Source organism: Megalobrama amblycephala, linkage group LG9 (genome assembly GCF_018812025.1).
Source record: "Megalobrama amblycephala isolate DHTTF-2021 linkage group LG9, ASM1881202v1, whole genome shotgun sequence".
In the NCBI taxonomy this organism is placed as follows: Eukaryota; Metazoa; Chordata; class Actinopteri; order Cypriniformes; family Xenocyprididae; genus Megalobrama; species Megalobrama amblycephala.
Window position 1 is genome coordinate 33043592 of NC_063052.1, and position 15728 is coordinate 33059319.

A 15728-nucleotide genomic window follows, 5' to 3' on the forward strand; every position below is an offset into this window, starting at 1 on the left:
CATTGCTTGTTACGTGACACACTGCAGCGCTGTATGAATGATTTTCTGCTTTCATTTAATTTTTCCTTTTTTATTCAAAATATTCACAAATTTGTTAACTATAGCATGAAATATCTAATATTCCGATTGCCAAATATGTGCAAGTGGATGTGTTTTGCTGTTTAAACACCTACATAACGATCGTGTTAGTTGAGCCATATGAGCGATGGGCGCCGCCATGTTAGTTTGCGCTGCACAGAGAATCGGATCTGTTGGATTTACAACCCGTGAATTTATCCACTTCTCCCCAAAATACATGAAAGTAAGTGTGCCGGGGAACTGGGGAAGAATAGAGTAAGCTTTTAAGTTACTTTCACAATGTGTATATGATATGAATTAAACGTGTTGTCAAGTTATAATGGAAAGGGTTGTTATTTCCGCTACTATATACATCATTGTGTATTTTACAAACTCTAAATATATTGTTTTGTTAGTACTCATGTGTATTTAAATGTCTGAAACCTGAAATGAACATTATTTGGTTGAAAACACTGCATAAATGTGATGTATGAAAAGCGCTTGAACTGAACATTCTAATCACACCGGTGTGATCGTACGCTCCTGGGGCCAGCCAAGACTGATCACACCGGTGTGATCGTACACGTCAAAGGGTTAAAGTCCTTTGAAGCTGCACTGAAACTGTCATTTGGACCTTGAACCGTTTGGTGCCTATTGAAGTCCATTATATGGAGAAAAATCCTGGAATGTTTTCATCAAAAACCTTAATTTCTTTTCGACTGAAGAAAGAAAGACATGAACATCTTGGATCACATGGGGGTGAGTAATTTATCAGCAAAAGTTTATTTAAAAGTGAACTAATCCTTTAATTCTCTTGAGCGCCTGTGGGAGATTCTGCAGAGATGAGCTGAGCAACAAAAAGACCAAGGCATTTAAGGAGCTCATCATCCAGGAGATAACAGGACAGATGTGACAATTTGTCATGAATTTGTACACTCTGTGCCAAGAAGGGTCAGAGCAGTATACTTAAAATTATGGAGGACATACAAAGTACTAGAATATTATACATTTGTTGAATTAAATCTAGGGTGTACTCATTTCTGCAATCATTTATTTAAACAAAATTGGCTAATTTACTTTTTTTTTTATTTTATTTTTTTACGCATATTAATGACATATATTTATCTGTTTTTGTTAAGTGTATGTTTAATACATTTAAATTTTGCCATCTTTCTATGAATTGTTTTAGTGATCATTAAGAAAATATATCTTTTGTATTTGTTCAGAGGTGTGTACTCATTTCTGATGTGCATTGTATATATTATACAGTCGTATTATTATTATTTTAATTTTTATTTTTAGAAAAGATTCAGCACTGATGATAATTTCCTTAATGTCTTCACTGTAAGTTCCAATGCCGCCTTCGACCACAATTTAAATATGGAACCTAGTGAAACAGGTAAACTATACTGTTTACCTAACTACCATATTATTCATTATCCAAAATATCCATACATTAACTGAAATGCAAAAATGTTGTAGGCCTACTCACAACATCTAAAGTTATTTTCCAAGCAATGCAGTCAAAGGACTGACCAAAATCACACCCTTCTGTAGAAATCCCAAAGCTGCAGGATGAACTTAGGATTCTTAACAAGAACATTAACAGTGAACTGACCAGAGATTATGTCAGTGAAGCAAAGGGAGTTTTGTCTTTGATCCAAAGTGTCCAGCTGGATACAGACAAGAAAATGGTATGAGTCTGAATTGCTGATATTTAACATGCATGTCTTCAGAATGCTGCCAATATACATTATCCTGTAATTCACTGCTGTTGTGTGGATGTTTCAGGTTGAGACAAAAGTCAAAGTCTACAGGGAATTAGAGAAGAATCTAATGAAGGCACTGAAGGAATTGGACAGTCGTTTTGACACCATTTATAGTGATCTGGAGCAGCGTCTCTCAAAGGGAGTGGAGGAATCAGTGCAATTATGTGTTGATTCCACAAAAGCAATGATATCCCCTGTAAATGTGATTTTAATGCAGTTTTTTAGTGCAAAATGAATCACAATTTTTTTTTAATGGCATTGGTATTTATGTTTTTTTTCAGAATCTGGATAGAAGAGGATTCCACAAAATCCTTGAAGCTTTGTGCAAGAACAGCGGATACTACTGGTCAAAAAACTGGGATTTAATCCTAGATCTGAACAGGCAGTTGGCCAAACACTTGCTAAAATATATTGATGAATATTTCAATCTGATTTTCCCGTAAGTTCTATTTTATTATTCCATTTAACCTGTCACCCCCCATATTGAGCTTAGATGTGAAAATTTGGAACTTAAATGGATGCAAGTCATGAATACTTTGGGATACAAACCTAAGGTTGCTCTCTCTTAAAGGTGCTAAAGAGGATGTTTTGTTTTATACATTTTTGCAATATTACTTGAAATTGTCTTTACTAACTGATAAAAGACTATTTATTAGGTGCACTGAAAGGAATAATATTAATATACATCATCTGTGCACGAGGTAGGGCCTTAAAAACATCAGCCAATCATTTACGCGATCATCGCGTAAACGATTGGCCCTCTGGCTTGTCAATCACTGCCGTGACGTTCCTTGTGAGAGACGTGTGTGGCTGCACGCTCCAGTAACTTTCCACACTCCACAGGCGCTGCATGCAGTGTTTTTGTCAGGAGACAGGAGTAACAACTGCAGATTATGAGTTACCTGCGGTGAGTCCGACATAATGAATCCACTAACACAACACAGCGAATGCCGGTGGTAAACAAACATTTGTGTTCTAATACTCGTGCACGAGTTTTGGGAGGCGTTCCCTCGAAATGAGCTGTGAAGGAGGGGGGTTGTTCTTATGCATGCGCTCATTTCAAAAACTCACTAACAGTCTTTGGTTTCTCAGTCGACGAAAAGATCCTCTTTAGCACCTTTAAGAAGACACAGATTCAACAGATTATTGGATAAGTGAAGAGCATTGTTTTTCCTGAATATTATCATGATTGCAAATGTGATATTGATTTATACAACACTTAATATTGAGTGAGTTATTGAACACAAAACTGAATAGCAAATATTGTTCTTTTTGTTCTGTTTTGCTAATGAGCCACAGCAGAACAGTGCATCTCAGAGCAACACAGCGATGCTTCTTTACTGAATGAATTTGAATGAATCAGTTGAGGGAATGATTAACTGCTGACATGCTGTCAATTCCAGATTAATATGAGGCCAAAAGCTGTGTTTCACACAGCGTTAGACAGAACCAAATATATAATTGGGTTTATACTGGTTATCTGGTAATTCTTGTATTACATTATATCATTACAACAATATAAACTGTTTTAAATGAATCTCTGTTTTGTTTTCTCTTGGCTTCAGTGTGACTGGAACAACAGGGAAGTCAGTGCAAGAACAGATTGACAAGTTCAGTATCATCCAGAGTGACTCTGCTTACCCTGGATCTCCCATATTACATCACATTCAGAACTTCATCAAAATAGAGGTGAGTTCAGTTGTCCTCTTGTGGGCAATCAGTGGTCTTAAAGGATTAATTCACTTTAAAATTAAAATTACACCAAGCTTTACTCACCCTCAAGCCATCCTAGGTGTATATGACTTCTTTCTGATGAACACAATTAGAGTTATATTAATAAATATCCTGACACATCCAAGCTTTATAATGGCAGTGAGCGATACCAATGAGTATGAAACTGATGAAAGTGCATGCATCCATCATAAATGTACTCCACACAACTCTGGGAGGTTAATAATAGCCTTCTGAAGCCTCATTAAGTGATGCGTTGCTTTTGTGTAAGAAAAATATACATATTTAACAAGGTATAAAGTAAAATATCTAGCTTTCACAAGACCACCTATTCAGCTTATGAAAAAAAGTGTAACTTACGCAAAGTCAAGATATTTATTAATATAACTCTGATTGTGTTCATCAGAAAGAAGAAAGTCATATACACCTAGGATGGCTTGAGGGGGAGTAAAGCTATGAACTAAAAAGTGAACTAATCCTTAAATGCGACCCTGGGTCTCTCTTTGTCTTTACTTCCTCTGAAGTCAATGTCCTTAATCCTCATTACTGACATAAGCAGGGACATTGATTTAAAAAAAAAAAAAAAAAAAAAAAAAAGCCACTCTGTGTTTTGACTCTTTTCTGACTTTGTGTTTTTGCCCTATTTTGAAAGGAAACTAACCTGAAGGCATGGCTCAAAAGAATCGTTGTTGATACAAAGAAGCACATCTACTCATCAATCCAAATAACCATTGAGAAGGAAATGTCTTCTTGCTATGATCGTAAGCTAGTATTGAATGTTACAATTAAATCACTATTTATATTAATAGTCTCCTATATGGGCTTGCAAAACAATTATTTTAATCACTAGCTCATTGTATATAAAGTAAAAGAGAGCAATTTGAAACAATCACTACTATTAAATCACTATTTATATTAATAGTCTCCTATATGGGCTTGCAAAACAATTATTTTAATCACTAGCTCATTGTATATAAAGTAAAAGAGAGCAATTTGAAACAATCACTACTAGAAACAGTAGAAGCCATGATGGAAAAGAGCAACGGAAACAAGCTATGTGAATAGTTGGAGCACATCAACATTTTTACTGTTCTCGTCACAAAAAAATTTCAAATCAAAAATTAGATTTTTTATCACAGTTTTTTAATGTTAAAGGAAAAATATTTCATTGAATGTTTTTTTTTTTTTTTTTTTTTTTAATTAAAAAATAAAAAATTATTGAGTGGTGGAACTATGACACATTTCTATAGGCCAAAACCCAGAAGAGAGTTAGCATTTTAGCACATCCGGCACCATTGTCCCAAAGTCAATGAGTTTTTTGAATAGGTTATTGATTAAGTGGCTGAAATAAGGTCCGTGGTTAACACAGGCTCAATATACTTTCACGTTTTATTCTACAAGATAAAAGACATCGTAATTAACCTACCCATGATTTTTTAAAGATGTTACATGTCCTGGAAAAGATGATTGCTAATAAGTGGCTAAATCGGACTACAGAGGCTGTCAGGGAGATTAAACGTCATCACACCAAACAGGTACAGCGTAGTTATGCTTATTATTGCCGTCTTACAAACAATTCTAGTTCAAACTTTAAGGAAAATGTTTTAGATAAAGAATAAAAGAGTTGTTGGAGGCTTAGTGGTGACGTTGAAATCGTGGGACCTTGGTGAAGTTCGTTTAAAGCCTACCTTTAGTTTTTTGCTTCTGGTGACTGCATTTAGGCTTCAAAAGCCTTAAAGTCTTCATTTCCCCTTAAATTTTTCACTCTTTGTTATATTGCAGCCATTTGCTAAAATCATTTAAGTTAATTTTTTTCCTCATTAATGTACACACAGCACCCCATATTAACAGAAAAACACAGAATTGTTGACATTTTTGCAGATTTATTAAAAAAGAAAAACTGAAATATCACATGGTCCTAAGTATTCAGACCCTTTGCTGTGACACTCATATATTTAACTCAGGTGCTGTCCATTTCATCTGATCATCCTTGAGATGGCTCTACACCTTCATTTGAGTCCAGCTGTGTTTGATTATACTGACTGGACTTGATTAGGAAAGCCACACACCTGTCTATATAAGACCTTACAGCTCACAGTGCATGTCAGAGCAAATGAGAATCATGAGGTCAAAGGAACTGCCTGAAGAGCTCAGAGACAGAATTGTGGCAAGGTACAGATCTGGCCAAGGTTACAAAAAAAATTCTGCTGCACTTAACGTTCCTAAGAGCACAGTGGCCTCCATAATCCTTAAATGGAAGACGTTTGGGACGACCAGAACCCTTCCTAGAGCTGGCCGTCCGACCAAACTGAGCTATCAGGGGAGAAGAGCCTTGGTGAGAGAGGTAAAGTAGAACCCAAAGATCACTGTGGCTGAGCTCCAGAGATGCAGTCGGGAGATGGGAGAAAGTTGTAGAAAGTCAACCATCACTGCAGCCCTCCACCAGTCGGGGCTTTATGGCAGAGTGGCCCAACGGAAGCCTCTCCTCAGTGCAAGACACATGAAAGCCCGCATGGAGTTTGCCAAGATGGTGAGAAATAAGATTCTCTGGAATCTTACAACGAGACACAAACCTTACAACAAGACACAAACCTGGAATCTTACAATGAGAACAACGAGACACAAACCTTTACATTCAATCACATTTTTGCTCCCATTTATTTTCACACATTGATCACACAGTGCATACAAAGTTTAGTCCCAAAGTGCGCACAACTGGAGGAATACACGTTTACCTTAGATTTTTTTAGATAGAAAAGAAGCAGGGCCGTACGCAGGGTTTCATAATTACTGAGGTCACAAAATGTGTTATGCTAGGGGGGTTCGGGGGCATGCTCCCCCGAGAAAATCTTGATTTCCTTGGTGTACATATATGCATTTTAAGACGTTTAAAATCCAACAAATTGGTTAACAATAGCTTTAAAACCATGTCAACAAATACATACATGCACAGTTTTGAGGCAGCTTTAATCACGTTTGGTAATTTCATGACTTCATTTACAACAGAATAACGATGGTGCATGCCCATAGTTTCTTTTGCGCTTTAGTTAAGCTATACTGCCCTACAAAGGCAAAGTGCAGTAACTACGCAAACACTGAAACTGAGAAAAACGCCTTTAAAGTTTTTAGTGGTAACGCATTCATGTAATGCCTTCTTAGGAAGACATTTTTTATAGATAAAAACCATGAACACTGATGTGACCTTTGACCCCCAAAATGTAGATACTGCACTCTGCCTTTGGATGACCTTAAACAACTAAAACACTATTGCAAAAGCAAAGTGCAGTATCTACAAACTAAATGTTTTCATCCAACTTTATTGTTGTGTTTCTTACTACATTTTGATTGTTTTTAATAACTTTAATATTTTGAATGTTGTGAATGTTAAAATTGCTCTGAGGACTGGAGTAATGATGCTGAAAATTCAGCTTTGATCAGAGGAATACATTTTACAATAAATCCACATAGAAAACAGCTATTTGACTGTATTTTCGATCAAATAAATTCCGCCTTCCTCTTTCAAAAACATTAAAGAAGTCTTATTTCAAACTTTTGATCACCAGTGTGTAAAATAATGCATGTGAACTAATTAGAAAATTATACAGTGCCCTCCACAATTATTGGCACCCTTAGTAAATATAAGCAAAAGTGGATGTGAAAATAAATCTGCATTGTTTATCCTTTTGATCTTTCATTTAAAAAATGCACAAAATTCTAACCTTTCATTGAAGGAAAACAGTTGAAAGTGGGGGGAAACTCACATTATGAAATAAATGTTTTTCTCCAATACACATTGGCCACAATTATTGGCACCCCTAGAAATTCTTATGAGTAAAATATCTCTGAAGTATATTCCCATTCATATTTACATTTTTTAGCACACCAGGGTGATCATGAACATGAAATTGTCCATCCATGACTTCCTGTTCCACAGGAGTATAAACATGAGGAAACACAAAGGCCAAATTCCTGTAATCATTCATCACAATGAGTAAAACCAAAGAATATAGTTCTGATGTGCAGCAAAAGATTGTTGAGCTTCACAAAATAGAAAGTGGCTGTAAGAAAATACCTAAAACATTGAAAATCCCCATTTCCACCATCAGGGCAATAATTAAGAAGTTCCAATCAACTAAAGATGTTACAAATCTGCCTGGAAGAGGATGTGTGTCTAAATCGTCTTAATGCACACTGAGGAGGAAAGTTTGAGTGGACAAAGACTCTCCTAGGATCACAGCTGGAGAATTGCAGAGATTAGTTGAGTCTTGAGTCTCAGAAAGCCTAAAAAAAATGATCAAACAGCACCTATATCCCCACAAGTTGTTCGGGAGGGTTTCAAGAAAAAATCTCTGCTCTCATCCAGAAACTTATCTCATCTCCAGCATATTCAGTTGTCAGACACGACTGGAAGTTCAAACAGGACCGGCTTCTATGGTCAGATGAAACTAAAAAAAGAGCTTTTTGGCAGAAAACTCACCAGATGGATTTGGTGCACACATGGATAAAAAGTACCCCATGCCCATGGTTAAATCTACTGCTGGATCTTTAATGTTGTGGGCCTATTTTTGTGCTGGAGGTCCTGGACATCTTGTTCAGATTCATGGTATCATGGATTCTATCAAATACCAACAGATAAAAAATCAAAACCTGACCGCTTCTGCTAGAAATCCAATAATGGGCCATGGTTGGATCTTCCATCTTCACATATATTTACATTGCAACGGGCCGGCCCACATTGTCAAGTGGCCCACCGGGAAAACTCACGGTACTCCCGATGGCCAGTCCGTCCCTGATTACATAGTCAGAGTGTATATAACCATCAATGGAGCAGCGCAGGTAGGCTAAAATATCGGTCTAATTTACTAGCAGCTAGTTACTGTTAATTGATTATAAAGTTGTCATTTGCTTGGCTAGGAGTTAATATTTTGCTATCTTCCTTTCTCGTCTTTGGATATGCTGTTTTTGATATGCGTTTTAACGCGAGTTTAACCATCGTTTAGCCGCAGGGTGTTAAAGCTGGGAAAACAAAGCTAGAACGCAGTAACATCACTTACTGCGGTTTGCCTTGGTATTAGCTTCGATTTTGTAGTTACTGCAATTTTGACACCCTCGTTTCTCAGAAACAGGACCATTTTGAACGAAGATGGAATGCGTGTCTGAAAAGTGTTCCATTTGTTGTGATCGTAAAGAGACATTTCTTTATAAACGCGTTTTACTTGGCGATGTTTTAAAAACTATTTTTATAGTTTTATAGGGGGGGTTTCAGCTGCAGGGACAGGACGACTGGTTGCAATCGAGGGAAAGATGAATGCGGCCAAGTACAGGGATATCCTGGACGAAAACTTTCTCCAGAGTGCTCAGGACCTCAGACTGGGCAGAAGTTTTACCTTCCAACAAGACAATGACCCTAAGCACACAGCTAAAATAACGAAGGAGTGGCTTCACAACAACTCCGTGACTGTTCTTGAATGGCCCAGCCAGAGCCCTGACTTAAACCCAATTGAGCATCTCTGGAGAGACCTAAAAATGGCTGTCCACCAAAGTTTACCATCCAACCTGACAGAACTGGAAAGGATCTGCAAGGAGGAATGGCAGAGGATCCCCAAATCCAGGTGTGAAAAACTTGTTGCATCTTTCCCAAAAAGACTCATGGCTGTATTAGATCAAAAGGGTGCTTCTACTAAATACTGAGCAAAGGGTCTGAATACTTAGGACCATGTGATATTTCAGTTTTTCTTTTTTAATAAATCTGCAAAAATGTCAACAATTCTGTGTTTTTCTGTCAATATAGGGTGCTGTGTGTACATTAATGAGGAAAAAAAATGAACTTAAATGATTTTAGCAAATGGTTGCAATATAACAAAGAGTGAAAAATTTAAGGGGGTCTGAATACTTTCCGTACTCACTGTAAATATTCATTTTCTGTGTATTAATTCAGACTCCTTTGGATTAATGTTTCAGAATTGCATGCTATGGTTAACTAAGATCACATGGGTACTGTAGCATGCTTGGTATCTGTGGACTCCAACTTTTGTTTACTGTTTGTTAATTTACATAACATTTTGTTAACTCTGTGACACATTAGTATTATAAGAAATTTGAAGGTTCTTCTCTTAAACACCCAATCAAATGACATATGTAAATGCCCTGTTAGAAAGACAAAGGATCATAAACTTTCCCTCTGAAAACTTAAGTGATCATTGTGACTATTCAGATACCACTGAGAGACACTCGGTATCAGAGTAATCTTTTCAAATCAGGGATCGGACATGCAGGGACCGGCCCGAATTGACAGAGAGGAAGAGTCGCTAAAGAGTGAAGATAGGGTCGATAGCCCGCGGGATGCCTCTACCTCCCAAATCACCTGTGGTGGTGGGATTAGTAGAGATGCTCCCTGAGAGCCCCGAAGGAAGTTGGGCACACGGTGGCTTAGTGTGCACAGACATCCCTCAGTAGTGGTCCCTCACATGGACCAGGGCAGAGTGGAATCTGTTTTTTCCTTGGCTGCCCTCGAGGAGATAACCTCTATCAAATCCAATTTCCCCCTAGGCAGCCATGATTGAGGGGAACCCCTGGCCTCCTTTTCTTTACGAGGGGGCTTCACTTTTTGTTCCTCTCTCCTAATGCCTGCCCTGGTCGAGCCAGGATCAGTTCCTTGAACACTGCCGACTGACATTTTACCTCCTGATGCCGGTCTTGACTCTCATCGCTCTCGGAAGAGAGCCAAGCAAGATCGGAGCTTATGCTTGTCACGGTAAATCACAGAGACGAACAGACAGATCCAAGTGCAGGGTATTTAATGGGTAATCCAAAGTCGTATCTCCAAAAACAGGCAGGGGTCAACATCCACAAAGCAGTCAAACAAGAAACAAGAAACAAGAAAACAAACAAAGAAACTGGTGACCTGAACTGAAAACTCCATGACTAAAGCAGAAACAAACAGGGTATTAATAGACAGACACTGATGAGGAAACACAAAACAGCTGGTTGTAATGACATGGGATAATTGTCCGGGAAGTGTGTTATGGGTAATGAAGTCCAAGGGGTGAAAACAAGAGTCCGGGATGGAGTGCCCTCTAGTGGCTGATGGGGCACTCTCACTAGTGATCATGACAATGCTAGCTGAACTTTGTAACAAGGTTTGTGTTTAGGGATTTTTTTTACGATGTAAAATCCAGTCCTGAGGCCTGTTGCATGGAGCTAGCTGAACAAACTCTGAGTTTCAGAGTAGATTTAGAGTTAACAAATCCAGATAAATCCAACCTGGTTTAGATCAGGTTCAGCGGTCTGACAACGCTCGGTATAAACGTTCTCTGTCAACTCAGGATTGATCCAGAGTTTGCGATTAACTCTGAAGTGGGTGTACCTGAAAATGTGACATGTGCGGCAAATAGCCAATCACACGGAACATGCAGAGCGTCCGTGTTATTCACTTCTCGTGAGAGAGATGGCACAATTCACTTCTCTGCTGAATATTAAGAGATTGTTATGAAAAATATAATTTGTCAATTAATATAATAATTATATGAATATATTATAAATTATACATAATTATAATTTAAATATAATAAATAATTAGCAGCAAAAGATGAGCAATTTTGTCTCTAAATTTAATTCATTAAACTGCTTTAATTGAGTGAGAGATACAGGGGAGTGGCTTTATTGCATTAGATACATGTCACTTTACTCAAAGCTGATTGGTATAGTTTGGGTCTGCGATCTCTAACCCAGAATAAAACCTGCTCCGGAGCAGGTTAGCCATGTAGCGCAGGTTACCATGGCAATGAAACTGGCTAAAATGGAAATGAAACACTGCTTGCCACAAACTTTTTACAATGAACACATTCAGCCCCTTCGAGGACTGACCTAGCGTGCTTCTCACCTATTCACATCATGCACATCATGCACATCATGCACATCACGCCATAATAGAGTGTGCCAAACATCTCCTGTACTTTGTTTTATTCTAAATCCTGACTAAAGGCTTCAGCACACACACAGAAACAGATATGCACTGAACAAACATGTGACTTCTGAAGACAAAGAAGCTTATGACTCACATTTCACTATTAATGGTCTCAGTGTCGCCATGTTCATATGTTCAGCCAATCAGATTACCATTTAGACATTGGCTAAACTGATTGTTGAGCTCCTCATTTTTGAGCTCTGATTTACTAAATCATTCGATATACTTATTCGTAAGCCACCAATGCAAAATGGTACAATACATAGATACATATTTTCTTGTGTTGTGTCTTCATAAGAAACAAAACAGAGTGTTTCTTATTTTAGAAGCTGCAGCAGTGACTGGAACCGGATCCATGAAGAAAAGGCAAGAACTGCTAATAACCACAGTCGATAAGATAAAACATGACATGTTCAACAAGGCAAAAATGGAAATGCTTAAGAAGTTAAAAAAATTAAAGGTACTGATATCATATTTATTAAGACAATCATGTATTTAGTTGTACAATGACTAAAGTCAAGCAGAATCTTCTCTTGTTTCCTTGTAAAGCTGTACATAAAGGATTCTCTTAAAGTAGGACTACAGAGATCACTGAAACTCTCACTGTCACAAACCAGCAATATCAAATTGATGGGTAAGAGAGAATGTCATCCTATTTTACCACAGAGACAAGAGTTTAAACAAATAATATTTTGATATGTGAAATGTGTAAGTAATATCAATCACTCCCTAATATGTAACATCTGTCTTTAGATGTCTCAAGAGAGATCGAACTGCTGGAGAGACTTTCAGAGCAACTGTCAAACTGAGGCCATCAAGTAATAAAAGGCTCAAGAGAAGAGAATTAACAGATGAACATATGTAACACATTTTTAGTAAATATTTTCATTAGTTTTACATTATATAGATCTTATTGCTTTACTCACATTAATGTGTTGGTATTTTTAGTGTTTTTTAAATGGTTCACTTTCATCAAATTTCTCTGATCCTTGGGTTTTATTTTAGGGTGAAAACTGCATGATACACAAACTGCATATTGATTTATTGCCCTTTTTTTACTACCAAGGTTTTTTTTAGGGGTTCAAGCACAAAGTACTGAAACCCTATTGTAATTGTAAGGATTTTTATTATTTTTCTTATCCCCTAAAACGAATTGTGCAAAACAAACCTTAAGTGCTAGAGACTTGAAACTTGGCCAAACGATAGTCCTTAGTTTGGGGAGAACCTCAGAAGTTATGACCCCAATCGGCCAATAGATGGCGCTACAGCAATCAAAAGTTGATTATCGCTAATAACTCCTAGACCCTTTGTCCTAGAATCAAGTGTCTTATATCATTGTAATCCTTGACATTGACAAAATGTATATCTCCGATTTCATTTCTGCAAGGGAAAAATTCACGCCATTTTGAATTTTGTCCAAAATCTACTTTTGCAAACTAGTCCTAGGGTTTCGCCCGATCAGAACCAAACCAGTGCAGAAATGTTCTCTGGAGTGTGAATCAATAATTATCAAAAAAAAAAAAAAAAAAGTTGAAATTTTGATTCACAGTTGCTAAGGGGTGCCAAAATGTATGATGTGGGCGCAGCCACTTTTACTAAAATGGCTGTAACTCGAGAACGAAATTAGATATTTGCATCAAACTTGGTACACGTTAGTGATGTGACGTTTGACACCGAGGCTTCGAAGCTTGTATCAAAAAAAATGAAACATCTCACATTGAAGCACTGTATCGGAGCTTGATTTGTTTTGCCATAACCACGTGATCGGTGACGTCCGAAGCTTCGTTTTCGCACACAACCACGTGACTGCTTCGTATTCTGATTCACATAACGTGAACCCTTGCGCAGATGTGGTGTCATTTGCTTTTTAGCAAAAAATATGCCACAATACGAATAAATATTTACATTGTTCAGTTTGTATTTATTCCCAGTTCATACTTCATTCTATGACAATCATTTATTTTTATAATATATGCCAAAGCTTGCCTATTTGTCCCCCCAAATTTTATTCAGACTCATTTATTCAAGTTGTGTAAGTGAAATGACACGGGAAAGACTTTTTTTTAATGTATAATAATAATTTACATTGTTTTATATGCTTTTCATAGCACAAATTGATTTATTACATGAAACTCCAAAAATAGCTGCGTCGTCTGGGACGCAAAGGCAGTTTTTTCCACCTTTTGACCACAAGATGTCGTTAGTGTGCACTGTGTTGAAAAGCTTCGAGTAATGAACCTTTTTACGATACACTTGAGAGGAAAGCCTCGGTGCTTCACAAAGCTTCATTTCGCCATCACTAGTACACGTGTATGGGCTCAATCTTTGGTCACAATAAAAAAAAAAAAAATGCATCGATTTGACACTAGGTGGTGCTGTGCAGTGAAAACAGCTGTCACTATGCAACCGTTAGTCTGATTGACTTGAAATTTGGCATGCATTGTATTGGTCCAAGGGGGCATAATAATCTATGAGGACATTGGCGTATCTCAAAAGAAACATGGCCGCCATTGGCCAATGAAGTTTGAGCACCTATTAGACAAGGTTAATGGAGGCCAATCGGAATGAAATTCGGTGAGCATGTTACTAGAGGTCTGTAAGAATTTTGAAAGAAATTGGCCACTAGTTGGCGCTAACGAGATTTTACTCCTTTGTAATCACGTAGTGTTTCGCAGATCCACACAATATGCATATCATTTGATAGATCTCCTCATGCTGAATAACTTTGCCTCAAGAACTAAGGCTGTCAAACAAATCATTCATTAATTATTTGCAAATATGTGAAAAACCTACTTTTGTGAACTAGTCCTAGGTTTTTTGTCCGATCAGAACGAAACCAATGCAGGACAATTCTCTGGATTCTCTAGGTCAATAATTATCAAAAAAGGTTTAACTTTATCCTTTGGGTTGCTATAACAGCATCATTTATAAAATGGGTGTGGCTAAATATACCCAAAAGCCTATAAAGCCTCAATGAAAACTCAGAAATAGGTGAGCACATGCAGCATATTACTCTAAAGAAGCATGTCAATTTTTATGGAGATCGGACCATAGGACCTAGTGGCAGACCATATGTTTTTAATGGATGAAAATGTATATAACTTTGGGTGTGGTCAACTTATTTTCATGGGAGTCACGTCCTTAGACTCCTGAAACCTTGCAGAGTCCAACAATATCAGACTTGCCAGGTTTCAGCTTATGGTTTGTGCAACATTGTGATTTAGCGCTTATAAAACTTTTGCAAATATCTTCGAAACCGTTAGTCCGATCGAGACAAAACCAGCATAGGAAACACGGAACCTAAGTTGGTTAACTATCTTTGATAGCCCAAACGTCAAAATTCTGATAAGAAGTGACAAAAAAATCCAATCAAAGATGTTCTTGGGTCATTTTTATGCTCTCGTATATATAAGTATCTATAACTTCAAAACAAAATGAGATATTTTCACCAAAATTAACACGCATATGTATGGGCTCACTCTGAGGACACCCAATAAAAGTGGTGGAGATCAGTCAATAGGTGGCGCTATAACTGTCAAAAAACCTTTAAAAACCATATTTTTCCTTACTTAATTGCCCGTATTGGCTGTAAAACGTCTTTTCCATCTATGATCTAAGTGTTACATGCTTGTTAAATAAAATATAATATTTAATTTTTTTTACATTGTTAAGTGTAACGAATTTAGTTTTATTCTTATCTCATGTATATCTTTACTTGAAATTTCTTCATCTTATTTAGCATGAAAGTAAATGCATTTCATAAATTTTGAATTCTAAATCTGTGTTATCAAATATTTGTGATGGATTGGAACAACTGTAAGCGATTCCAGTCACCTGAGCGCAAGCAGAAATGCTGAAACACAGCAATCATCGACAGAGATCACCACACACACAGCAACACTCAATTCAAACAGAAAGAGCTGTGGTGACCACGTAACAACAGAAAAAGAAACATCATCTGGAGTTATTTCACTTGAATAAATAAATGTGCCATTTTTTTTCTGTTTTGTATTTGGATTTAAATAATTGCAAATATGTTGTTAAATATATAAACAAGCTATGCAAAGAATGCTACTTGGGTATAAAGTAAAAGCTACTTGTGCTTTTTATGGTTAGGAATGTTCAGTTTAATCTCTGTGCTTTGGAATACTCATCTTGTGTTAAATCATTAACATTTTTTGATTTAATTGAAATTTAGATTTTGA

The 15728-nt window shown here is 37.1% G+C and overlaps 1 pseudogene; it reads left to right on the forward strand.

Moving 5' to 3' along the window:
* LOC125276255 overlaps window positions 1-15728 on the forward strand; it is a 32263-nt pseudogene extending 16535 nt beyond the window's left edge.